The sequence below is a fragment of the Parasteatoda tepidariorum genome, chromosome 10, assembly GCF_043381705.1.
Source record: "Parasteatoda tepidariorum isolate YZ-2023 chromosome 10, CAS_Ptep_4.0, whole genome shotgun sequence".
NCBI classification, from domain to species: Eukaryota; Metazoa; Arthropoda; class Arachnida; order Araneae; family Theridiidae; genus Parasteatoda; species Parasteatoda tepidariorum.
The window spans coordinates 11,732,441-11,760,410 of NC_092213.1; the positions used below are offsets into that span (position 1 = coordinate 11,732,441).

Consider the following 27,970-nt stretch of genomic DNA (forward strand, 5'->3'; position numbering starts at 1 on the left):
ATCCTCAATCTACAATTTTATCTAATAATCATAAATAACGAACCGCTCTTATTTGAAAGGAAAAAATCATTTACTATTTCACAAGAAGTTGAGATTTAGATGTCCTTGGGACAAAATAATTTTCAGTACAAAATGCCTTAGGATGGAAAATAGTTTCGAATGACACAACCACTGTCCGCGGGGAGTAATATTCACATTCCAGTAGAAAACAATGACACTTAGAGAGTGAAAAATTATTTCTTTCCACCGTTTCATTTTTCAGAACCAACTCTTTTCCTTCCAAATTGTTCTTTGAACTTCAATGCTGTCGCTAATCTTAAAGCCAATCTCAAACTGTTACTGAGTCTCATTACGTTGATGATGCGATGGAAACAAAGTCAGATTGTGACAATTCTATAGAAGATTAAAACCCTAAAATACAACGGTTATACTTCAGGAATAGCATACAAATCAGAATTTCCAACATTCCAAAAGTGAATAATTGCTCCATTTTCAGATACTGGGAATTCGAAATGCTGTAATAAATATCGTTTGCTGCCCGCCATTGCTTTAAGACAAAGGAGTCCGCATTACAATTGGGTTTTTTTGTGAATTAGACGATGGCAACACTCAATGGGTATCTAATATCTTATCGTTTGCGAAGATGAATGGCGTACTGAAGATTTACAGTAGCTGAAATAGCCTTGGATGAAATACTCGGCAGAAGAAAATCCATTCCTTTTGCAACGTTACTGTTTTCCTCCCCGTCAATATTTCTTTTATGATGTTGAAAAATATATCTGTTTGTTCTTACGGTTTAGGAGATAAGGGAAGAGAAATGCCAATCTAGTTGAATGGTCGAAGATTTGTTGAAATGGCTTGATCTAGAAAAAAAAGTATTTGAAGTTTTTATTAAACCAATCAACGAGAACTAAAATCACACAATTTTTTTCAATAAATCTTCAAAATAGTGAGTAGTAATGTAAAGAATTATTTTTCTGCAATATTCACCTCATTTAATTTAAATTTACTTATTTTTTATGCGAATTGCTTATGAATAACTAGATAAGTTGTTGAGGCTTAATGTTAAAGTATCGTATTTTATAATTCGAAAATGAAAATATTAATATAAAAAATAATCGGAAAACGATTAAAAAAAAGTCTGCCTTAAAAAAATTTTCTTTATCTCACTTTAATATATACTTTTTAGATAAGATATCGAATATTTTTTCGATTTCTTTACACAGATAGTTTGTAAGTTATGCTAAATTCGAAAGCAATTTTTAATATTTTTTATAGAATGGTGGGTGGCAGAATTCTCGTGTACCTTAACAATAGGAATCAACAGCTTGAAGAACGTTTCGTAACAATTGGCTAAGATAAATAATTATCAGTCAGTGAGTTTATTTTAACCCTTTTACACTTGAATTATTTTAAACTTAAATGATAGTCTTTTCTAATCATCCTCTTAAAAAAAAATCAAAAATGATATCATTTTGCAAATTTTTTGCTCAGTATTCCCTACAGTGATATTTTTTTTCTATATCAGTTGATTAAAGTTAAATTTGTGTCTCATTAAAAGAAACTGATTTATTGAACAAAAATATTTAGAAAAAATTTGTCGTCAATTCCATGGCAAGGTTTTTTAAAAAAAGAAAGTACTGTTCTATAAATTCTCATCTGTTCCTTAAAAAAAAAATGTGATGTTTCTTTTTCGTGATTCACATGATTGATATTTTGCTTAACTAGCATTATAGAATGTCTAAGCAAAGTATATAATAATTTTCATATTTCATGCTTTGCCTAAATTATTTTAAAAAATTAATGTTTGTCCTTGTATACGAGGTCTAGGTAAAGTAAATAATAATTCTCATATTTCCTACTTCGCATAAAGAGCCTTTATCAATTCATATGTTATCTGCAAATATGATGAAACACCGGCATTGTATAGAATGCCTAAGGCATTGTATATAATGCCGGATGTTTTTAGGCAAGGTATGAGATATGAGAAGTATTACATATTACTTTTCCTAGGTATTGTATATAATACCTAGGCATTCCATAGAATGACAAATGCTATTTAGGCAAAGTATGAGAAAACCGTCCTGTTTACACGTGATAATTTAAAAAAATAATGTGATTTTTTTAAATGTTACTCTTTATGACGGTTTTTAAAATAAAATAATAATAAAATAACTTAATCGAAATAAAATTAGGAATTTTACAGTTGAAATTTTAAATTTTATGCAAGATTCAATTCAGCAGTTAAAAGATATATTATAAAATAAGCTTCACAATTAAAAATGGACAGAAATATCTAATCAAATTTTGAGAGTTGTTTAGTTTTTAAAGAAATAATGCTATCATTTTTTTTTAAATGCTAACAAAAATTTGTTTTTACCTATATTATTAGCTTCAACTGATGATGAAATTTTGAAATGTTTTTTTGATCGAATCAGATCGGATAAAAACGAATCGGAGATGCATTTTATACTTTGCCGGTTTCAAATTAGGCATTCTATAAAATGCCTAGGAAATGTGTGAAAGATAAATCGTTTTATACATTGTCGGCAAGTTTTAGGCGTTATATAAAATGTCTAGGCATTCTATAGAATGCCGGATTTCAAACTTCGCCGGTAACACATACAATATCTAGGTAAAGTATGTAATAATTATAATAGTTCATCCTTCAGAGCCTTTGTCTTCGTAGACAATGTCTAGGTAAAGTATGTAATAATTCTCATATTTCATACTTAACGTAAAAAGCCTTTGCCATTGTATACAATATTTAAGCAGAGTAATTAATAATTCTCATGTTTCACACTTAGTCAAAGAACGCCAGGTATTGCATACAATGTCGTCATTTTGTATACTTCCAGTAAAATGTATATTGTATTAATATTCGAAACTTTAGAAATTTTCCAAATCTCCAAAAAAATTAATTAATTAATAAGCCCTTTTAATTTCAAATTAAAATAATCTTCCATTTACTAACAACATATCATTATTTAAATACCAATAAAATATTAATGGGTTTTAATTATAGGACTCAAAGAAGAATGGAACATGAATACGCCATTTTCTTCAGTTCTCAAATAAGAATTTATTTGATTAATCCTTGAAGATAAAAAATAAAAAAAAGAGAGAGGTGTTGAAAAAAAAATGAAAGAACAGTGATATATTTATCAATTACACGAAGTAATTGACCTAAAACATGTCATTGCTCAAAATATATTTGTAGAACAAGTTTAGGAAATCATGGTTCCATCGATTACGGAATCAAGCAGGTTTCTATTTAATGTGATATCGTGACCTTCCTTTCTAATTAAAGAGTTCTAATAATTAAAAAAATGCATGTATTCTATGTATCAGCTGTTTATTTTTTCTTCATTTTTTGAAAATTAATTTGTAAAATATATTTACTAATGTAATTTAATAAATCTGATCATTGAAACATAAAAAATGTTTATTATACCTAAATGTTAATGACACCCCTATTTAGTTGGCAATGTTTTAGCTGGAGCTATGCTTCATAAAACGTGGAAACGTTAAGAAATTTTTCGGAAAAAATGGTTCGGTAATTTATTTAATTGTCAATTTTCCATACTAAAAAAAAAGTCTAATAACCATTAATAAGATCGTACTCAAACTGTTAACTGTGAAAAAAACCATTTATTAACTGCTTTCACCAAATATGGTTAAATAACCAGAATTTTCTCGCACCAACTAGATCCACCTAATGAAGAAACTTAGTTCTTTGCAGCTGGGTACATACTATAGCCGAGAGGGTTAATCTGTCAATCTCGTGATCGTCAGAACGGGGTTCGAGTCTCAGCGTTGACACCACAATATTTCCTAATTCTCTTCAACACATGAAGCGTTTCCAGTGTCCCCCACTCCCTTATTTGTGACCCTGGACTATTAGAAAACGATACTCTCATTCACGCAAAGATGGCATCGCCATAAAGATCTTAAACACAAAAATGTCTAGTATTCCCCCTCTCTTGCGATAAGTTAAACAACTAGATAAACTTATTAAATCACATTCTATGGTTCAGTAGAAAAACATAATTCAACTCTATCCTAACTCCAAATTCCATTACTTTAAGAAAAGCTTATCACCAATATTCCAGTTAAATTTCTTCTTATGGTTTTGATACTATGCTCGTTGTAAACGGTTAAAACGTATAGTTTTGTATTCATTGTTTTTAACCGTACTAGTTGAAAATGGTTTTGAAACTGTAAAGACAAAAAAATTTCACCGTAGAAATTTTAACCGTAAAATATTGTAAACTTTACGGTTAATTGGACGGACAAACTGCTGAGGAATATTTTCATTTTATTTTCATTTTACTGTAATTTTCACCGGTAATTTAAATTATCTATACTTAGAATTTACGAATTTACTTTTATTTTTCTGTTAAAATAAAAGCAATTTATAAATTTAAATAAATTGCAGGATTGGAATAAGCGAAATTTAACGACGAATCTACCATTCTGGAAAATAATTATTGTACGAATAAACTATTTACGTTAGCAGTTTCTAATTAACGTTCTGTCGTAACCAACATCAACTAATCATAACTAATGAAATTTAAATAATTAGTTTATGGCTCTTCTGTCGATTAGAGAATGAAACTGATATGTAGTTTGAACTTTGCAAAGTATTAAATAAATAGTTCTAACTAGGAAAGTTAGTAAAATAGTTTGGAAAAGGAAGTTATACTAGTACAGTTATTCTTTTGTGTATTAACATGAATTTTATTTTTTAACGAAAGCTAATGCCAATGTATTAAACGTATCCACAGAACGCAAAATAAATTTGAAAAAAAAAAAAGAAATACCCTAAATAATTTTTTGTCTAATGATGGAATTTTCACTTAATACGATACAATTTTAACCCGTTACGGTTGTTTTAAATTTATGCATAGTTTTTATTATGGTATGAATTTATTTTTGAATTTTGGTCGTAAAAACAGAATACGCAGAATAAAACAGAGAAACATCCCTAATAGCAAACTACTTTACGGCAAACATTTGTTAGAATTTTCATTCAAAAATTACGGTAAAAAATAGGTGGCAGCAGTCAGTCTATCCAATTAATCGTTAAGTTTAGGGGGAAGGAAATTTTTCACCTATACGGTTTGGAAGCCGTTTAAAACTAGCATGGTTAAAAAACCATGAATTCAAAATTATTCTTTTTTTTTAAACCATTTACAGCTAGCATAGTTTCAAAATCGTAAAAAAAAAATTTAACTGGGCATTGGAACTATATTTTCTTTAGGTAATGGAATTTGGAGTTTACCGTAGTTTACTTTTTTCTGTATTTAAAGGAATACTATTTAACACAAGGCAGGTACTGCAAAAGGTAATAATATACTAGAGTATTAATATTATATAGCATTAATATAATATAGCATTAATATAATATAGCATTAATATAATATAGCATTAATATAATATAGCATTAATATAATATAGCATTAATATTATAAANCCCGGCCCGAGAATCGAACCCATAACCTGTGGCACGACAGGGCGAAGCACTACCGTACAGCCACCGGGGGTCAATAATATAGTAGAGGATTAATATAATATAGCATTAATATTAGTAATATTTAAATATCAATTTCTTATGTCTCTATTTTAGCTTTGCTCAATCCTAGAACGAGAATCTGTTTTAACTTTAAATTGACCTTTGGCCACGACAAGTTGTGATTGTTTAAAAAGCGAATATGAACTGAGGCCGAGCGATGGATAAAAATAGTTCTTTTTTATTTATCAAACTTAACAGTATTTATTTTATCATATGTATTGTTATTTATTTTTCCCATTATTGTTGATTTTATAAACATTATTTGTTGTTTTATTTTCTCAAAACTATTATATCTTATTTTACTAATTCTTCTCATCAAAACTATTATATCTTATTTCATCAAAGTAATTATTATTTATTTTATCAATTCTACTATTAATTTTTATTTTATCAATTCTACCATTTTTTTTTTCATTATTTATTTTATCAGTTCTGCTATGACTTGTTTTATTAATCCTACTGTTACGTATTATATAATCCTGTAATTGTTTATTTTAATAGTTATATTATTATTTGATTATATTATTGTTACTATGGTGGAAATATACTCATCTGACTCTTATATTTGGACAATTGTTTATCCTGCAGTTTATTTTTTTTCTAATTAAAGGAATACTATTCAATTTAAGGCAGATGCTATGTAAGGTATTAATATACATTAGTATATTTTATTATTTGATAATGAGCATTAAAATGTTCATTTTAAAATAGATTTTCTAGCCACATAAACACGACTCAAGTATCGATTTTTTACATCTCAATTTTAACTTCGCTCAATCCTAAAATAAGAGTCTATTGTAACTTGTACTTAAGCCACGACTAACTAGATTGTGAACCGATGAAGAAGCGAATATGAACTGAGGCAATGTGAACCGATTAAGAAATGAATATGAACAATGGAAAAATAGCTCTTTTTTTAATCAGTCCTTACAGTTTTTTATTTCTATCAAAGGTATTATTATTATTTGTTTTTCCCATTATTATTTACTTTCAAAATTCTATTGTTATTTATTTTACCAATCCTGCCATTTATTTTATCAATTATATCATTATTTATTTTTTTAATCTTGGAAAAATAGCTCTTTTTTTAATCAGTCCTAACAGTTTTTTATTTTTATCAAAGGTATTATTATTATTTGTTTTTCCCATTATTATTTACTTTAAAAATTCTATTGTTATTTATTTTAACAATCCTATTGTTATTAATTTATCCGCACTATTATTTTCATTTAACCGATCCTGCTATTTATTTTATCAATTATATCATTATTTATTTTTTTTAATCTTGGAAAAATAGCTCTTTTTTTAATCGGTCCTAACAGTTTTTTATTTTTATCAAAGGTATTATTATTATTTGTTTTTCCCATTATTATTTACTTTCAAAATTCTATTGTTATTTATTTTAACAATCCTATTGTTATTAATTTATCAACACTATTATTTTTATTTAACCGATCCTGCTATTTATTTTATCAATTATATCATTATTTATTTTTTAATCTTCTTCTTATTTAATTTTATCAGTTCTGCTATTACTTATTTTATTAATCCTATCGTAACACATTTTGTATATCCTTTAATTATTTATTTTGCTATTAATATTATTATTCGATTATATTATTATTATGGTTGCAAATATACTAATATAACTCATGTTTGGACAATTGTTTATCCATCAGTTGACTCTTTTTTTGTATTTAAAGGAATAATATTTAATGTAATGCTGGTACTTAACAAGGTAATAATATACATTAGTGCATTTTAATATGTAATAATTAGGATTATAATGTTAAACGTTAAAATAGTTTTTCCGGTCGTGTAATCTATTTTAGTATCGATTTTTTATGTCTCTATTTTAGCTTCCCTCAATCCTAACATGAGAATCAATTTCTAATTGTTGTGAATTAAGTTGTGAATTGAGAAGCGAATATGAACTGAGGCCTAATCGTGGAGAAAAAAAAAAGAGTTCGAGAATCGCTAGAATATATTGGTTGACTTATTTTCCTCTTTGACAAAAGAATAAAAGAAGATTCTGGGTTGTTAAAAACATGATTTGTCTATAATACCGAAATTTATAATTTCAAATTGTAGTTTTTTTCGCCACTTATTTCTACATTTACTACTAAACTTTGACGCAACAAATGATTAATCATTAAAGTGTGGCCCACCCAGAGTGTATTAAAAAAAATAAAATGTGGTCCTTGGACACACGAAAAAAAAAAAAGGTTTGAGCACCGCAGTGCTACACCATCATCAAAAATAATAAACGGTTCATGATAAATATTTTCAAACCCGAGCACGTACTCTAATGTGCCATCATACTAGTCACTTTAAAAATAAAAAAATCGAATTTATTTCCTAGTTTGTTCGTTACAATGTTGAGAACGAGACTTACAGTTGAGAAACTGAGTATCACTAGCAGGATGTTCAGAGGTTTTTACGTACCGTGCCTCTTGATTCACGGCGAACAATGCCATCAAATTTGTCGGAAATATGTCAGGCTGAAAATGACCTCCCGCTGATCACTTCTATGTATCTATTTTTTTGCGATACTAATTGAAATGACGTATTTGAAATCTGTAGAGAAATCAATTTAGATCTTCATTCCATACCGCTGAGTTCTGGAGATCAATGTTTCGTAAATCATCATCCACTAGATATATATATATATATATATTTCTAAACAATTTTTTCCTTTTTTTTAAAAGTGGTATTTAGTTCGGATGAAAAAACGTGTCATTATTATTACTCAAGGCTGAGAATCAGACTTCTTTTTTTTTTTTTTTAAATCTCCTTTTTGGAATGCCTTGCAAAGTTTTTCCTTAAAGGATATTGGCACCAAATTAATAATTATTAAAAATGACTTGAACTTGGACAAATTATTTCAAATTATTTTAAAAGTGTTTAAAACGGAGTTTCATCATTGGGACCGGGTTAGCCTAGTTGGCAGGGCGCTGGACTCACGTTCATGAGAAAGGGAGTTCGAATCCAGTCAGTCGAAGACTCCCTGTGTAGTAAATGCTGACTGGTGCACGTTAAACCTGTCGGTTCACAAAGTCCTCCATATTCCAATACCAAATTATACCTCTGGGGGTACTGAATTGGAGATGATTGTTCTCTGGTTCAAATCAAAATTACGCATTTGTGGATGAATGGATGTATGAATGGCTTCCGCCCTATGAACGAGTGGTACAAATGGGTGCAGCAAAAGTCGAACTCTTGGCCATAGATGGCGCCACTGGAAAACAAGAACAATCGTAATACTTGCCTTAATAGTCTACATCAACAGCAACAACAGAGTTTTACCAGGGTTTGAAACACGTTCAGTGTTATTAACAGTATTATAATTTTTTATTAAACATATTAAATAGGGCTCCTTTTTGGGTTTTATGATAAAGTTTTTCCTTAAAGAATAATAGCACTAAATTAATAATTATTGACAATGTCTGAACTTGAACGAATTTCAAATTATCTTAAAAAAAGTTTAAAACAGAGTTTGAAATACTTGCTTTTATTGTCATTATCAGTATTCAGTATTCCTATTTGGGATTTATGACAAAACTTTTCCTTAAAAGATAATCGCACTAAATTAGTATTTATTTAAAATATTTGAGCTTAATTAACTTAAATTATTTTAGGAGTTACATTATTTTAAGTTTAAGACTACTAATAATGAACTCCGTAGTCTTATAATTTTGAACCCGATCTTGAAGTCTCGGGAACTCCGAGATCAAGTATTGGGAAAAATTTGCCTTCTCGGAAGACTTTTTCAATAGAACTAACCCACACTTGCGTTTCATGGAGAGGAAAACCACGAAAACTCCCACAGTTAGATTAACGGCAAGGGGACTCTAACCCATGATACGTCAACCACTGAGATTTTCCGTCAGCTCTGTGGTCGGTGTGAGCCGGGTGCAGAATTCATATTCATCACTAGGTTTCGAACCTGGGTTACCTCATTGGAAGGCGAACGCTTTATTTCTTGAGCCATCACGGCTCCAATGCGATAATTCATAAATAATGCTCACATTCAATGAATAATTCTATGAATTCCGTTAATTAGGTAAGAAGTTATTCAGGGTATAACGCTTTGTTTATTGTTATAATTATTTTTATTTCGCGGATTGTACCAGTACTGCTCAGTTCCTATTTCCGGAATCTAGAATGTCGAAAAACAACAATTTTATTATTATAATTACTTTTATTTAGCGAATTATGATCAGTTATTTCCGGAATCTGGAAAGTCGAAAAACAACAATATTATTATTATAATTACTTTCTATTGCGGATTATTCCTGTACTATCGTTAGTTCCTATTTCCAAAATCTAGAATGTCGAAAAACAACAATTTTATTATTATAATTACTTTTATTTTGCGAATTATACCTACTATGATCAGTTATTTCCAGAATCTAGAAAGTCGAAAAACAACAACTTTATTATTATAATTACTTTCTTTTGCGGATTATTCCTGTACTATGGTTAGTTCCCATTTCCCAAGTCTAGAATGTCGATAAATAACAATTTTATTATTATAATTACTTTTATTTTGCGAATTATACCTACTGTGATCAGTTATTTCCGGAATCTGGAAAATCGAAAAACAACAACTTTATTATTATAATTATTTTTGTTTTGCAGATTATACCTGTACTATGCTCAGGTATAATCTGCAAAATAGGTATAATCTTAGGTATAATGCTCAGATATAATTTCAGTTCCTATTTCCAGAATCTAGAATGTCGAAAAACAACAATTTTATGATTACAATTTTTTTTGTTTTGCAGATTATACCTGAGCATAATACAGGTATAATCTGTAATCCCTGTACTATGCTCAGTTACTATTTACGGAATCTAGAATGTCGAATAACAACAATTTTATTATTATAATTATTTTTGTTTTGCAGATTATACCTGTACTATGCTCAGGTATAATCTGCAAAATAGGTATAATCTTAGGTATAATGCTCAGATATAATTTCAGTTCCTATTTCCAGAATCTAGAATGTCGAAAAACAACAATTTTATGATTACAATTTTTTTTGTTTTGCAGATTATACCTGAGCATAATACAGGTATAATCTGTAATCCCTGTACTANGCGACTCCAATGTGATAATTTATAAATAGTGTTCACATTCAATGAATAATTCTATGAATTCCGTTAATTAGGTAAAAAGTTATTAAGGGTATAACGCTTTGTTTATTGTTATAGTTACTTTTATTTTGTGGATTGTAACAGTTCTGCTCAGTTCCTACTTCCGGAATCTAGAATGCCGAGAAACAACAATTTTATTATTATAATTACTTTTATTTTGCAAATTATACCTACTATGATCAGTTATTTCCGGAATCTGGAAAGTCGAAAATCAACAACTTTATTATTATAATTACTGTCTATTGCGGATTATTCCTGCACTATCGCTAGTTCCTATTTCTAAAATCTAGAATGTCGAAAAACAACAATTTTATTATTATAGTTATTTTTGTTTTGCAGATTATACCTGCACTATGCTCAGTTTCTATTTCCGGAATCTAGAATGTTGAAAAACAACAATTTTATTATTATAATTACTTTTGTTGTGCGGATTATGCCTGTACTATGTTCAGTTCCTATTCCCGGAATCTAAAATGTCGAAAAGCAACAATTTTATTATTATAATTACTTTCTATTGCTGATTAACTCTATGGTTAGTTCCTATTCCCAAAATCTGGAATGTCGAAAAACAACAATTTTATTATTATAATTACTTTTGTTTTGCAGATTATGCCAGTACTGCTCAGTTCCTATTTCCTGAATCTTGAGTGCGCAAAAAAACAAGATAAACATCTATCATTACCCCATCGTGATTTTAATGTCGCTACAAATTGCGCAATACCTGTTGTAGTTGGGGGGTGGTGGAGAAACTGTAAGTCACCTAAGTTGATGTTTTTAACATTTTGTCATCGGGAAAAAAACAAAGTCATTTTCTACAAAGCTTAAGCCTCACCACAGGGATTCCAAATCGCAGTACACTTTTTAATGACATGTCATAACAACGCAACAGGTAAGGTCACAGCTCCTTTTATATGCCTAAATAAGGCACATGGTTTTTAGGTGAATTATTTAAGATTCCTTCCTACCCACCCTCTCTCCTGTTATTTTTTTTAATGAATTTATTTCAATTTCTTTTTGTTCTCGATGAAAGCTCGCCACGGCGCCAATTGTCTGCACGCTGTCCGTGTTATATGGCACTTGATATCATCTTTGTTGGCGTAACTGTTAAGAAGCTGTCAAACAGGAAGAAATCGTTACAAAATGCTCATCGAGAAATTTTATTCTTAATACTTATCATTTTATGCTTTCCGGTGCAAAGGCGGAAAGTGTTTTTGAGGAAGAATACGCGGTTTTCTGCGACTTGTGGATTTGCATATTTATATGTTCACCTGTGACCCGAGATTTAAATAATGGCAGAAAATTTGATTTTTTACTTAGAAATATGTAGCTTAGAAGAAAGTAAACTCGTGAATGCGATTTACTTGGAAATAAGTAGCTTTGAAGACAGTAAATTTATAAATGCCATTTTTTACGTGGAAATATGTAGCTTAGAAAAAAGTAAGCTCATAAATGCGATTTTTAACTTAGAAATATGTAGCTTAGAAAAAAAGCAAACTCATAAATGCTATTTTTTTCTTAGAACTATGTAACTTGGAAGAAAGGAAACTCATAAATGCGATTCTTTACCTACAAATATGTAGCTCAGAATAAAGCAAACTCATAAATAAATAAAATAAAAAAATTTAAAAAATTTAATTAATTTAACTTACTTATTTTTTAAATATGTTTAAGCATTTTTTATATAAAAAATGATAAATTTTAATTTTTATCATTTTTTGAAAATCGTACGATGTATTTGCAGTGTATTTTTCATCTTTTAATCATGAAACAAATTCCACTTCATTCAAATAATATATTTATACAGCATAAAACTATTCAAAAGTTCACTCGAAGCCAGTTTCCTATTTTTCTTACATAAGTTTTCTTTGTCATCGACAAAACTTCGACCAACAACGGTAAATACAATTGTATTTTTACTTAAACAATAGTTTTATAAAGGCTTACCCAACAAGAAAAATAATTTCAAAATATATTTTGTTTGATAAAATTGTACCAACTATTGTGCAATGTATTGAACCCTGGGTTCGAAATGATATGATACTCAAATAAGCAGATAATAATTAGGAAGAACATTTCCTGGCGAAAATTTTTAAAAAAATAATTAACAAATAGTCAACGTAATGAAATGTATTAACAATACCTCGTTTGTTTAAAATTAAAACTTAGCTCCACATTTAAGGCTGTTTCTCGATTGTCACATGAAATTACGATTTCATGTAAATATGTTATTTTTATATCTGCTCTGAGTTTACAATTCTCGACCATCAGGTCAACTTAAACATATTTTTAGCAATCGCATTCTACACTAATTATGAAAATGGCACTAAACGACAAAATGAAGATGAAAATTGAAATTCAAAAAATAAGCCACGGTTTTGCGAAAATAAAAAGCATATGTGATCTAATTTTTTAATCTGTAAAAACGTGACGTTTAAACGATCATAAAAACTTGCGAAAATTAAATATTATTCATTGATTTTGATAATTTGCATCTAGGTGGTAAACTCTCGCCAAATTGGCTATTTTCAAAAAAGTTTCAATACTTTTTTTACATTTAAATTATTTGAGTGTTCCAATGAGCAAATATTTCTAATATTGTAAATGTAGCCTTGCGTGAAGTGTAAAGAACTTAAACTGATACTTTTTTTTATTATTTATTTTTTATTTTGACCAGCACCAACTACGGCCGCAATTAAAATTTGCATAAAAATTTGAAATTATTCATCAATTTGGTTGACTGTCATCTAGGTCAGTGGTTTCCAATTGGTTAATTCCGTGAGCATGCTATTTTCATAATCGCTGTGAGTTTGCAATTTTTGAGCGTCAGGTCAACTTAAGCATATTTTTAGCAAGCATGTTCTACGCTAATTACGAAAATGGCACTGAACGTTCAAATGAAAATGAAAATTGAAATTCAAATAATAAGCCACAGTTTTGTGAAAATGAAAAGCATATGAGATCTATTTTTTTAATCTGTAAAACGCGTGACTTTTAAACGATCATAAAAACTTGCGAAAATTGAATATAATTCATTGGTTTTGATAATTTACATCTAGGTGGTAAAATCTCGCCAAATTGGCGATTTTCAAAAAAGTTCAGTAATTTTTTATATTTAAATTATTTGTGTGTTCCAATGCTCAAATATTTCTAATATTGTAAATGTATCCTTGCGTGAAGTGCAAAGAACTTAAACTGATACTTTTTTTAATTTTTTATTTTGACCAGCACCAACTACTGCTGTGATTAAAATTTGCATAGAAATTTGAGAAAATTTAAAATTATTGATCAATTTGGTTGACTATCATCTAGGTCAGCGGTTTCCAATTGGTTAATTCCGTGAGCATGCTATTTTCATAATTGCTGTGAGTTTGCAATTCTTGAGCGTCAGGTCAACTTAAGGATGCTTTTCTTTAAGGCTCGGTCGTCATTTGAAAAGATGCTTTTTCACGAATAATGTGCTATTTTTATAACTGCTGTGAGTTTGTTACAGTTAGTTGTTATGATTGTTAGGTCAAGTGTAGCCTCTCTAAAGTCAGCGCTGTCTATGCTTATTCCGAAAATGGAACGAAACGTCAAGGCCGTTTTATCCATTAGGCACTGTAGGCAACTGCCTAGGGGCCCCGCCACGCTCAGGGGCCCTGTGCTACAGAGAAAAAAAATTAACAATGTTTCTTAAACAGTAAGAATTTAATTCGCAATTTCAATGACGATTGTCTTGCTCTGTACATTACATCGACGCTATTTTAGTACATTTCTGAACGCATTCCAAATTAGATATTAATATTATGGTAGTTAGTTCATATATAACGCAGTAATATAATCGCAAGCAATTTTATCGCGGTAATTTTAACGCCGACTAATCAGATGACTATACAGCAAGAGCAGCTTTTTTAACACAACACGCTTGAAAAACGCGCAAAATTCTACGTTGTGAATGCACACTTACTGTTCTGGTACCTACCATAGGTATGTATATTCTATGGCCAAGCTACCAAAGAGTATGTAAAAATAAGGTTGGCAGTACTGGTTCGTTCGTCGCATGACTGGGGAATTCCCCGATCCGCTAAATACATACGTTGTATTGTGTCATAGACAACATTTTTGAAACATTTTTAATGTAATCGTTGAATTTTCACTTCGTGCAATTGAATTTTCACTTCGGCTGAACGTTTCCTTAAATTTCTTCTCATACAGAACCACAAAGGGGAAGAACTAGCCACCGAGAATTGAAATTAATTAAAAACTGTCTTCGTTCAACTATGTCTCAAAACCGTTTAAATTCATTGGCCATAATGGCAATTGAAAATGATGTATTGGAAAAGGTTAACTTTCAGGATGTCTTGAACGATTTTGTAACAAAAAAAGTTAGAAGAGTTAATATTTAAGCTTATTGTAGGATTTTTTTAAATGCATATATTAATTACTTATATTCTTTTCGTTTGATTCAATATTTTTATTGAATAATGTGATAATATACTATATATAATATACTGTGATATATAATAATTAGGAAGAAGACGGTAGGGGAGGGGGCCCGAGACGAGCATTGCCTAGGGGCCGCGACATGCATAAGCCGGCCCTGCGAAACGTCTGTATAGAGAAAAGCCACTGTGGGTATAGTAGTTTACGACCATGTCAACATTCATTTATGAAAAGGTATTCCGATATAGAATCGAGTTAACATGTCTTATATGCTAGTGAATTGGTATTGTATTTTTGTAGTGGTAGACAAACTACAGTAACGCTTTTCATTTTCACAAAATTGTGGCTTTTCTCCATAGTGACGTTTTGGGCCAATTTTCAAAATAAGTGTAGGCAGCGCTGAATTTAGATAGCCTAAACTTGAATTAATAGTCATGAGTTACAGCAGCTAACTCACAGCAGTTATAAAAATAACTTAATATTCGCAGAAACGCATCATTTCATTGTGCGACGGACGCTCAGAAAAACAGCCTTAAATCACAGACAGCATAGATATTTTGAATTAATATTTTCCATTTTGAGTTTATAACTCTCAAACAATGACATTCTTATTATTTTTAGCAAAAGTGCTTCAGAAAAAGCTGTTTTTTTTTAAATCTCAGTCGTGTGTCGTCACATAAAATAATGCTTTTTTTCGAATAATATGCTATTTTCATAATTGCTGTGAGTTTTCAAAAGTTATTCGCGACTGCTAGGTCAAGTTTAACAAAATATCAAGTTCAAGTATAATCGAGTTAGGTCAAGCTTAGCACTTAAACAGAATCTTTTTTATTTTTTTGAACCCAAAAATATACTTTTTCTTGTTGAATAAAAAAAGTTTTATAAATTTAATATAATACGAAATAAAAACAAGAAATAAGCAGAGAAGAATTAAATTGAACGAGTCACTTTTACATCTCTAGGTTCATGTCCGAATTGGTAATAGAGAAATGAGTTTATATACTGTGATAAATAATAGAAATAAATACATAATAACAATAAATAATTTAAACACAAATAAATAAATAAAAAACACTTTTAATCAATTGATCAGACATAAGCGTAATGATAAGAAACTTTCAATAATCTGGCATTGATCCAAGAACGAACCATAAGGTAAATCTTTAATATTGTATTAAAGAGCAGTTAAACATTTAAACTTTAAAAAAAAATCGTCTCGTTCCTACGCTTGATCATAAAAACTCATAAATGACGGCAATTCCAATTTCCAAGATTAAATTATATGTTTGACTAGTTACATAAAGGCAACTATCTCTTCTTCTAAACTTTATGTCTCGAACAATAAAAAGAAACCGAAGCATTCTTTACGAATACTCACACCAAAGACGTAACCACCCTACGTGGCCTTGGTTGTTTAAAAAAAAAATAAAAAAAATAACGAATTTCGCAAACAAATAACTATAACTCCTAACAGGAAACATGAAGCTATCCAAGAAAAGTATTTCATAAAAATAACAGGTATTTAAAGGATCTTCCCAGATCCGGCAGTGAAAATTAATTGAATAAATAAATAATAATTTTTTTTAAAAAAAGACATTATCTTTCGTCAGTTTATTTTAAATTAACCGTCAAAATAATTCTCATTGACAAACATATCTTTTGCATATGATTAAATAGTTGAAATCTGACTACAAATTTAGACATATATCCGGGTTTCATGCATTTAGTTTGACAGATCACCGCGGTAGGTTAGTGTATGTTTAGAGAAGTAATTACCAAATTACTGATATTTTTGCCGCTCCCACATTTCAGAAGAAGAATCGGTTTTTAGAGCTTTTATAAGGTTGTGTTCGTCGAAGATAGTGTCGTCGCATGAAATAACACTTTTTCGCCTAAAAAAAAAATGCTATTTTTATTACTGCTGTAGGCGGGCGCGATTTCGTCGACTAGCAAGTAGCAAATTGATTGTTAAAAAAGAAACCGAATGCAAGTTACAGATAAAAAGCAATAGCAAAAATAACTAGTAATTTTTAATGGTCTGGATTTTCATTGTGTATCATTGTCGTCTTTTTTTCTAGTGATTTTCAAATTAACACTTCGTCAAATTCAAATTCTCACTTCTCCAAATTCAAATTATGACTTCTCCAAATTCAAATTATGACTACTCCAAATTCAAATTATCACTTTCTCCAAATTCAAATTATGACTATTCCAAATTCAAATTATGACTTCTCCAAATTCAAATTCTCACTTCTCCAAATTCAAATTATGACTTCTCCAAATTCAAATTATGACTTCTCCAAATTCAAATTATCACTTCTCCAAATTCAAATTATCACTTTCTCCAAATTCAAATTATGACTTCTCCAAATTCATATTATCACTTCTCCAAATTCAAATTATCACTTTCTCCAAATTCAAATTATCACTTTCTCCAAATTCAAATTCTCACTTCTCCAAATTCAAATTATCACTTCTCCAAATTCAAATTATCAATCAATTCAAATTATTTTCCGATCTTTTTTTCCATAGTTACAAATCGTTTTTACTGCTACAGCCGCATGATTTTTCCATTTCGGTACTTTTTATACGATAATATTGCGGAACCCAAAATTAGAATTTGAGTACTCATTTTTGCTACGCAAGATTAACGGTTATTCCGTGGATAATCCTAGTTGTTTTGTGGTCGTTTCTCTCGGCAGTTATTTTAGCTATTTTTCGTTTTTAAGACATTTTTACAGGGTCATCCAAATTCCAATGTAATGTTATTGTACGCGTGAATTTCAAGTTTGAGGAATAATTTTTTGATGCTGTACAATCGAGTGCTTGCAACTATTCAGTGTTTAGCATTCAATGGTCATTTTATTGCTATAAGTCACACAGCAACATATAGTCACATATTGCTAAATTCTCTGCATCACATAATGTATTGCGATATGATAGCTTTAAAAAATGCTTGTATGAATCCTGATTTTGCTTGTAGTATTATACAAGTAGTATTATACAAGTATTATACTTGTAGTAGTATACAAGAAAATTCTGCTACTGATTTTGGAAAATGAAATCATGCCCCGGTAATGAGTTTACATTAACCAGTTAACGTCGTATTAACTCGTCAGGATACAATCTCCATTTCAGTACGTATGAAGTATATACTCGTCGTGTAAAAAAGGTACCCTTAACTATCAACCGTCAACATTTCAAAAAAATACTATAAGAATATTATTTAGTGGTATGTTTCATTTATATTAACAATAGAACTGCTAAGTATTTAATATTGCGGGGAGGTTTGGAGGCGAATTCTCGCGGACTTAAGCAGCGAGCGTTGATTTGAGGTCTTCTCACTTTCACTTCGTGTTATTTTTACATGTATCTCATGTAGAGCATTCTCGTTCCAATGAGGTGAACCGGGTTCGAATCCCAGCTATGGCCGGTCGATACAAGTTTCGCATCCGGCTTGCACCGATCACAGTGCTGACGTGAAATATCCTCAGTGGTAGACGGATCATGGGTAAGAGTCCCCTTGCCGTTGGGTTAACCATGTGAGGTTCTCGTGGTCTTCCTCTCCATGTAAAGCAAATGCGGGTTAGTTCCATCAAAAAGTCCTCCAAGGAAGAAAATTTCATCCAATACTTGATCCATGAGTTCCCTTGCCTTCTGTATATGGTTCAAAATTACAAGGCTACCGAATTGAACATTGGTACTCGTAACCCCGAAAATTGGGTCGGCTGTTTAATGACGGTAATAAAATAAAATAAAATAAAATAAAATAAATCCCATAAGGTTATTTGCAATTAGTTTTTATTTTGTTGACCTTACTGCAAACTGTCTGGAACAAAATAGACTAACTCACACGTATGCGTTCAATCTGATTGGCTTCTGAATACACAAATGCCACAATTTACCAAAGGATCCTATACTAGTTCAGGGGCTCTAGTTTTACCTAGGATGACGTTACTTGCAGTAATCCAGTTGTTTTCCAGACTGAGGATTTTCTTATTACTTTCAACAGCGAGTATTTTTAATAGTTTGGCATAATATTAATTTAAATCATTTTCATGTTCTTTTGAGATAAACTTATACGCAATCACTGTCTTGCTGTGATTTTTATAAATATATGAATCTTTAAGAATGAAAAGAATTTTGTGACGTTTTAAACATCGTATTTTGTTCATAATCGAAAACCAATCCAGCCCATTGGACGGTAAGAAGTCTACAAAGTCTACAAAGAAAGAAGAAGAAAAATATTTCATCAAAGGGTAACCAATGATCGCAATAATATCGATCATAATTTTCTCTGTTCTGTTCTTAATTCTTATTATGTTAGTTTTAAATTTTTTTTTAAATATTTTTTTTATAAATAGTTTGTAGATTCATAAATTTGCTTTCTATGACATTTATACAATCTCTATACTTACTTTTAGATTCATTTGTTTTTTCTTCCGAGTCATAAATCACAAAATTTAGTTTTTAATGTAAAAATTTAAAAAGAAAAAAAAATTTATTTTCTTTGTTTAATAATTCTTTCAACCCTTGCTCTTTTTTTTAACGTTTACTCTAAAGAAAGGTAGAAAGAAACCGGGAAATTGAGTTTTAAAAATTCTTAGAAAATAGACCAGGCAGCAGCAATTCGTTCCAATCGTCTGATTCTTGGAATACGCTTACTTCGTGACTGGTAAGACTATATTTCCGTATTATTTATGATTTTAACCAATCCTATATGCTTTGTTTTTATTTGGAATAAATACGTAACTATTCTATGAGGTGGTTTTCTTTCAAATTGACCTACGCTCTTCGTGACCTAGATTACTTCACACTATTTAATTTAAATGGTTTTCTGTCACTTTCTTATGTAAGATATATTTATATAAAGAAATAGTAATTACCTCATACCTGTTGTTTTATTATTTAGGCAAGATTCTGTATAGATTTCGTTCTCATTGGGCAATAATTCACATTGCATTCGTGGTAATATGTTGAATTGTAGGTGTTAATGTTTACTTCGAAGAAAACGTAAAATCTTATAAACTGAAAAAATTTATTTAAAACTTGATCTAATGATTTGTTCTACTGCAATATAACTTAAGGTCATGACCTTTTAAATCCTGGCGAACAAAGGCAATTTAAGATTTTGCAAAATGCATCGAAAAAAATTTAATTAATAACGAAAGAGAAGAATTAAGAAAAGCAAATACACCCACATTAAATATTTCTCTAACATCGCCAATCATAAACATAAAATGGAAACGGATTTATTGAAGTTGCAGTATATAAAGTTTTCATGCATTTATGCAATAATTATATTGATGTAAAGTTCATACAATTTCTCTTTCTAGGAAAAACCGTAAGAGCAGCTACAACTGATTTGGGTGCTCAATTTTACGTTACATTTTGTTTTGATTTCTATGAAAAACCGTAAGAGCAGCTGCAGTTGTTTGGGGTGTTCAATTTTACGTTACATTTTGTTTTGCTTTCTATAAGAAAAAAAGAAACCTAAGAGCAGATACAGCTGTTTTGGGTGCTCAATTTTACGCTACATTTTGTTTTGCTGCGCTGCTAGAATAATTAAATATTAAACTTTTAGCAAAGAATACCATGCGGTTGCTCCGCAGCAGACAGAAACGCAATAATAAAGCTGAAATTTGATGAGATGGCGGGGATATGTTTATTTTTGATTTACGTTATTTAAAAACCCTTTAATGGTGCTTTTTCCATTGAGTGTTTTTAAAAAAATGCTTAATTTTCGCTTTTCGAAAATGAGCTTTTTCTTTTCTTTATCACGCCGATTTTTGCCACGTATTATGCAAAAGCCTGCTTTTCACATTGTTCTATTCAACGTTTTTATAATTCATTGAACCACAATCTATTTCGGCGTACCGTCGGTCCATAGCATATGAAAGCGCCAATCATTTTACAAGTTTGATGAAATACTTGCGAGTCCGTATGTGGCTATATGCTGAGCTGGATTCGGTGAGATTATTGCACTCTCATGTGCAACTCTGCTGCATTTTGCAAAATATTCTCAATTTCAGACTTCATTTTCCGTTCTCTGATATCAAACCGAAAAATCTCTTGATCATTTTATAATGGCTAATATAATCAAGAAAAAGAGTCCTTTGCCAGAAACTAGTTATTTTATCATGATCATGTAAAGTCTTTGAAAATTATTTTACATTTTATTAATGCATGTAGTGCTTAAAAATATTTTTTGAGTGCTTAAAAGTACATAAAAGGTGCTTATTTTTTGTTGAAAGATTTGGCTACACGACCTGTTTCATTATAATTTTGTTCGAAAGCTATTGCAATTTTAAGAGCTGTTTTTCAACATTTGTTCTCAGGTGTTTTGCTTAAAATAGTGAATCGTTATCCATTGTAGTAGGAAAGGGAATTTATCTCCCTCTCGAAATCTTCATTTTATAAGCTCGCGCTTGAGTTCATACCAAAAGTGGAAGAAAGGAGAAAGAGAGGACAGAAATAGAGAAGTTAGATGTTGCAGGATACGGAATTGAACATTAGAAATTGGGTCGACTGTTCAACTACGGCAATTAAAAAAAATACCATTAGGAAAAAAGGGAATAGAACTCCTCAGAAATAAAAATCTGTTTTATTGGATATAACTGCCTATTTCGTAATTTTTTTTTAAAAAAATCTAAAAAACAGCTGATTTTATTTTTTTCTGTATGCTTGTATTTGTACAAATACAAGCAGCTATGGTAAAGTAAATGATCATAAAACTTAGTCATTATCCTTGTAAGCTGTGTAAATAGGAAATCAACACGGAACTGACAGCTTTCAAGAAATTATTCATTTTCGGTAAAATTATTCCATTCTTAATTCCTTTTTTTATATATATACACGTATATACTGAGGTCGGTATCCAGTTAATCTATATGATGTCAGTGACACCCTTTGACGCTGTATAATAAGCTTCAGCCATAGTTCCGGCTGGTTGGAAAGGGGAAGGTCGGGTCGAGGGTCCAGCACGATGCCAAGGTTGTTCAAGGATCCTCAATGATTTGGTTAGTTCTTCCGCCAAATTCAATGGGTTGGGCGCCAAAAGAATGGTTGTGAATACTCAAATAGGCAAGACCTCTTGTTCTTTGTCTAACGAAAACATACAGCACGTCCTGAAACTTTAATGTTGGCTTCGTATGGCGATGGTACGGGTGTTAGTTCTTTAAAAAAATGGCAAAGAATTTTAAACGCTTGTCAAAAATAAATAGCTGAATACAACCTTTGGAGACTTTTACATGTGATACTCACAAACATGTTTTGGACCTTCATACAAATAATAATTACTTCCAAGGGTTTTTTTGGTGCTTAATATTAATTTCGGTAATGTACCATGGAATTGCTTAAATTTAAAAGGAACTATGTGTTCCTTACCGTTCATAAAGTTATTTGTTTCTACTAATATTTAAGAACTTTAAATCTTTATAATTATAATTTAAAAGTTTACCCTGATCTTGCTTAAATTTAGTCAGAACTATGCGCTCTTCGCTGTGCATAAAGTTATTTGTTTCTAATATTTTTTAAGGAACTTATATTTCAAAGAATATTTTATGATATTGGTTAAATTTGATCAGAACTAAGTGCATTCAGCAATATTAGTAATAAGTTTGATTAAGTTGGTGAGTTTATTTTTATGTTCTTTTTATAATTAACTTATTCTTAATTACTGTATTGCTGGGTGATTTACTGTATTGCCTCGTCTTAAGTAATGTATATAGGTTGAAACTGAAAACAAATCCATCCCAGTGGATAACAAGAAGACGAACATCAATTGATTGTAATTTTTGAAACCTATGACTTGAATTGTTGTGACGTTTATGAAAAATCAATCCTGGAAGAAAAAAATTTTTTAACCAATGGGTAACCAGTGATAATAGTGAGATCACAATTTTTTTTCTTTTTTTTATTTATTTTTTTTCCTTCTTTTTTTTGTGGTTTAAAATTTTAGCACTTGGTATTTTCGCCCAAATAATTTTTAGTACATTTCAGAGCTAAGAAATTATTGCTCATTCATCTGGAAAACCTATGGAAAAAAAAAAAGTTCAGCTTCCAAATCGGTTGAAATGCAAGGAGTGAAAAGTGATTTATAATTGATTACAATAGGGAACAAATTTCGTGTTGAATTTATACAAATACTTAACCTTTCCTGATTCGGCTGCGAGGATTTGATATCTGAAATTAGTTTTGCTCTCTAAAGCCGAAGATTATTATTTTTTTTTTTTTTACGACAGGCACTGAGCATTCGTTCTTAACCTTGGAAAATGCCGGAAGTGTTGCTCATTTAACGTTACCCAGTGGGCACACGTGAGCCTAAGTCAAGGAATATAGCCCCAGTCCCTCTATATTCTTTGCCTAAGTCGCGGAGGCGAGCAACATTACCCAAGTCACAGATAACCGTTTATAGGATGGGCCACATTCACACAATGGAGAAGAACACACGCAGAAAGAAACATCCATGATCGATCGGGATTCAACCCACAACCATTGGTCTCGACACGCTGACCGCTCGCCACCTGTCCGGCGGGCCAAAGATTACAAAAAGGAAAAGTTCAGCTCATCGAATGTGTCACTAACGTGGAAAACTGCCTGTTTTTTTTTTTGTTGTCGTGTCTATGACATAGCCGAATCAAATGTTTCCATGCGTCTTGATTACTGATTCTGCGATTTACTTGATGTTATCGTCCTAAAGGTCTATCAATGACGGCAAGACTCCTATCTCTCTCAGATTAGCACTCATTGCTGGACACTCAAAGACGTGGCATGGTGTCAGCTGCGTATCTGGGCAGTTTCCACAATTCCTATATTTTCCCGCCCTCTCTGTCGATCTTCATGCCTCTGTGGTGATTGGTTCTCAGCCTGACTATAGTGGATCTATCGGCATTTATATTACAAATCATGTGTTTCGCTGGAATTGGTTTTTCTCTTAGTTTAGATTTGGCAATTGCATTTGCGTCTCGGATGGAGAAATTACAGTGATTAAGGTTGAGATTTCTGGCATCTTTGGCTAACTGCCCGGTGCGGTATGCTATACTCTCCCCACCAAAAAAAAAAAATAACGAGTAACACACTCATTTCTTATAAATTCTTTGCGCTTCTGCGTAAGGAGCAATGTGACATTCGGGAAGTACGTCACCTGCGAACTGGCTGAAAGACAACTCAACTCTACATGTATGGTTGCGAACGCTGTCTCCCGCCTACTTCCATTTTATTCATTCTTTCTATCTCAAAATATGTTTGGTACTGTTTATACTGTGCAGTACTGTTTATAAATAGTTCACAAATGCAGAATAAACCAACAATAAACAAAAAGGGAAAAATTAAATCTCCCCTCCCCCATCCCCAGAAGTGGTTAAAAGGAGAAGAGGGTGAAATTCCGTTTCAAAAACCTCTGCTGCTGAGCCCCTAAATGTTGCCTTTTCCTTAATTCACAAGGACTGCACCAAGCCTTGGGAGATCGGTTTACATTATGTCTATCGAAGATACATTAGATACATTCCCCTAGATACATTCCTCTAGTTACATTCTCTGCTAAAGCTACTGATTTTTTTTAAATGGCATTTATACTCTATTTATTGTCGAAATGTACAATTTTAAAACTTTATATATGACGGGGTCTCGCGTAAATATTGCGTCGAAAATTCCAGGCACATCATCGGCATTAAAATTGCATAGAAACCCATGCCTGGAAATGTTGTCGTACGGGGCTAGGGGAGCTTTCTTATTATGTCCTGCTCAAAAGTACTCGAAAAAACTGTTTATAATAAGGAAGCATCCCTAGTGGCGTATGACGATATTTCCGGACAAGGATTCCTATGTAATTTCAATCCTGATGAGACTTCTTAAATCCCCTAGACGTTTGTTGCAACATGACCTCCCTGTGAACGTTTTTCTTGTACATTTCGACAAAAAATAGACTGAAAATGTCATTTAAAAAAAATGTAGCTGAGAAACCTATATATTTTTTACATCAGCGATTTGAAATTTTCTAAGATTTGTAAATAAATCTCAAGCAATGGAAAACAAAAGTTGTTTCCTAGTGTTATTATTTAGCAAAAATATCTTATTAGGTGTGTTCAAAATATTATTATTTTTAACTCGAAAATTTTTTCAAATCAATCAATAAAAACAATATTTTAAAGAAAAAAAAAACATTAGAAAATGAGTAATTAGGCTGTCATATGCTAAGTAATGCTAATATGTTACCTTTAGCTGTGATTACCTTGAAAAAATGTCATTCTTTCAGAATAAAAAAGAAATTCACATTCAAATTAATAAAATACAGAAATATACACATTCACTTAAAATGTAAAACGCAGCAACAACTCAAAAACTAACTCCAGCTAATTAACACCGTTGCTAATTCCTCTACATTCTAGTTCCCCGAAACGCCACTTGGGAACCGCTGCTTTACTTATAAATCTAAGTATGTTTTTTTTTCCATAAAAAAATATTAATACAGTCTACAAACATAAAATTTTGTACACCGAATCAATTAGAAAGTTTATTGATAAAATAGTGTGTCATACTTTTTATATTTAATGTATAGAAAACGTTGCATATTTCCATGGACATCTGTTACTAAGTTTTTGTTGACTAAAGAATTTATTTCTGTTCGTTCCACATGTGTCTTCCTCAACTGTCAAATTTGCCGCCATGAAAGTTCCAAACATCAAAGAAAAAGTTGGTTTCTCCCTATAGCATACGAAAGATAAAATGGTCTAAAACTGATTCTTACTGTTCTTTGCTCGTTCTTATTGGCCAGAAAAATCACGCGCTATGTTTCCTTAATTAGCAAAGGGGACATAGAGTTCTTTAGTTGTCATCATAAAATAAATAAAAATTATAAAATCGTACAGTGCACGAAAAAAGAAAATTCTGAGTTACATTTGATCTAATGATCGGATTTTCACGATTTAAGATTTCATCTTAATGGTTCGAGGTACTTACCTTAAATATGCTAATTAATTAGTGCCGAAGATATTTTAATTTGCGAAATCAGCAGCAAAAACGTATTTTCTCTTAATGAACATACACTTTCTTTCAAATTATTTATTTAAATTAAAAAATTGGAAGCGCCCTCACAATCTAGAAAATATGGTCCCAAAAGTTATGTCAAGTAAGTGGTCAAAATGTTTGGCCCCTTAATGTTAATTCTATTATCAATATTTAAAAATACGCAAATTTAAATTTGGAATTCTCAAAAATTATTCAACCGATTTTGTTGAAATTTCGTTATGCGCCATTTAAAATTACTTTCCTAAAAATAATAATTTTATTTTTTATGAAAGTGAAACCTCATTCAATATTTTTATGCAATAAATCACGAAATCAGGTTAACCAAGATATTCCTTTTGATGATTTATTGTAAAAATATCATCCAAAAATGAGTTATAATCTACTTTAATTCTTTGAGTATTTGCCGCGAAAAATGATTTCTGTCCCACTGTGCAGGTCGGAGAGGTGAAATGGGACAGAGCAAAGCAAGCTCAGGTCGTGAAGCGCGTGCCATTTAGGGGATCAGCAAGTGGCAACGGTCAGGGAGTGGTATCCCCAAAATGAATAATAAATAATAAGCATAAAAAATCTTCAGACTGTTAATGTTTCTCTCTCTGTATATATATATATATATACATCCGCAAAAGAGAGTGCTTTCTAATATTGCATCAATGTAGCCAAAGCAAAATATATCAATACAATTGTGTGAGAAATTAGAATTAGAAAATAGTATAAGAAAGCACTCTTTTTTGCGGATATAATCGTGTGAGCTGATTAAAGATTCTATCTTTTATTTTCCGCATTTAAAGAAAAAAAAAAAAAAATCCGGTTTTTTTGTTATTTTTATTTTTATTATTATTTTTCTTTTCTCCCCTTTTTTTCACTGTTCTGTAATTTTTTTGTTGTTTTCTCTACATTTCGAACTTATTTTATGAGTTCTATTTACTTGCAGCTTATGCGCAATAAATAAAACTTATTGTTTTTCTTAATTTTCTTCATGTTTTTATTTATTATGCTATTTATATATTAACGCGTCGTGAAGACCACTATCCTACAGTAATATAATCTATAATCATCACTCTTAGTATTTAACTGTTCGTTAACTTTTCCGATTAGGGCAAAAAATCTGTTTTATTAACCCCAAGAAGACTAATTAAATAGTAATATAAATATCAAGAAAATGTTTTTAAGTTACAACTTAGTAATCTAAAAAGAAAAAGTGAGTCATATGTTGAGTTTTCTTACAATGAATCATACTAACAAATGCGATTTGCACAACTGCATCGACAGGCACAAATGTTTTTTTGACTTCAAAAGAAATTGAACATGAATAACAAACACCCATCGCAGAAAGTGATACACTGTTTGAACGTTAATAGTCCGCACATGTTAATGGAAACAACTGGTATGAACTGGATGAATAAATCTTGTTGCAGATGAACAAACAGTTTTAAAATGTTCTTCTTTAACGCACATTTTGATAGGAATGATTATATCAAATAAAATAGAGCAATTTCTTTTTTTCATTTTAAAAAAATTATCTCTCTACATTAAAACATTGCCACCGCCTCTGTTTTGGGTGTTCGACGTTAGTTTACATCCTGTTTTGATGCGCAAAATCTATTTAACTTAGATGTTTCCGTGAATGATAGACACCTAGAGAATGTCGACTTTCACCCGTGAATGTCAACAATCACATAGTTGCTTTGGTGAATGTCAGAAATATTTGTGATTTTTGATTTGATATCAATTTATTCGTTGATATTATTATATTTATTCGATATTTCAAATATCTGCTGATTAACTA

At 30.7% G+C, this 27,970-nt stretch overlaps 1 long non-coding RNA gene across 1 annotated transcript; it reads right to left on the reverse strand.

Annotated features, from left to right (window-relative positions):
• Positions 1–27,549, reverse strand: LOC139426776 (uncharacterized). Its single transcript, XR_011637987.1, has 2 exons — positions 27,409–27,549; positions 1–863 (listed from the first exon to the last, which is right to left on the reverse strand). It is a non-coding gene; the product is annotated as an uncharacterized lncRNA (long non-coding RNA).
• Positions 27,550–27,970: the final 421 nt, after the last annotated feature.